The sequence below is a fragment of the Octopus bimaculoides genome, chromosome 25 (assembly GCF_001194135.2).
Source record: "Octopus bimaculoides isolate UCB-OBI-ISO-001 chromosome 25, ASM119413v2, whole genome shotgun sequence".
Lineage (NCBI taxonomy): Eukaryota > Metazoa > Mollusca > Cephalopoda > Octopoda > Octopodidae > Octopus > Octopus bimaculoides.
The window spans coordinates 13218214-13219059 of record NC_069005.1 but is presented as its reverse complement, the minus strand read 5'-3'; positions in this window follow the sequence as shown (position 1 = coordinate 13219059).

Sequence of the window (846 nt, the reverse complement as noted above, 5' to 3'; positions counted from 1 at the left end):
CGCACACACATGCACACAGAGACACACACAACACACACACACACACAAGACACACAGACACATACACGTGCGCGGACTCGCACGCACACACACACACACACAAGACACACAGACACACACACACACACACACACACACACACACACATACTCTATATATCTCTCTCATCTCAACACGTACATTTCGAAAGAGAAGTTGCAGAAAAATCTAATAAGCAGAAACGTAAAGAGCTCTCTAATAAGCAGAAACAAAAAAAAAAAGCCCCCTTCCCCTTAAAAGAAATAACCACTCAACACAACAGCACTTAACGTTTCTGGGTCAAACAGATACAAATTCAATTTCTAAAAATTTCACAGGTCGACGATTTCTGCTCGCGATGAAACTGATAGCCTCTGTGTAACACTGAACTATACTTTGCGTCCAATAAAATCGTTACTCTGCCGTTGTATTGCAATCTCTCTTTCTTTGACCCAGTTCTAGCAAGCTTTGTTGTTGTTGGCACTCCGTCGCTTACGACGTCGAGGGTTCCAGTTGATCCGATCAACGGAACAGCCTGCTCGTGAAATTAACGTGCAAGTGATTGAGCACTCCACAGACACGTTTACCCTTAACGTAGTTCTCGGGGATATTCAGCGTGACACAGTGTCACAAGGCTGACCCTTTGAAATACAGGCACAACAGAAACATGCAGTAAGAGTGAGAGAAAGTTGTGGTGAAAGAGTACAGCAGGGTTCGCCACCATCCCCTGCCGGAGCCTCGTGGAGCTTTAGGTGTTTTCGCTTAATAAACATTCACAACGCCCGGTCTGGGAATCGAAGCCGCGATCCTATGACCGCGAGTCCGCTG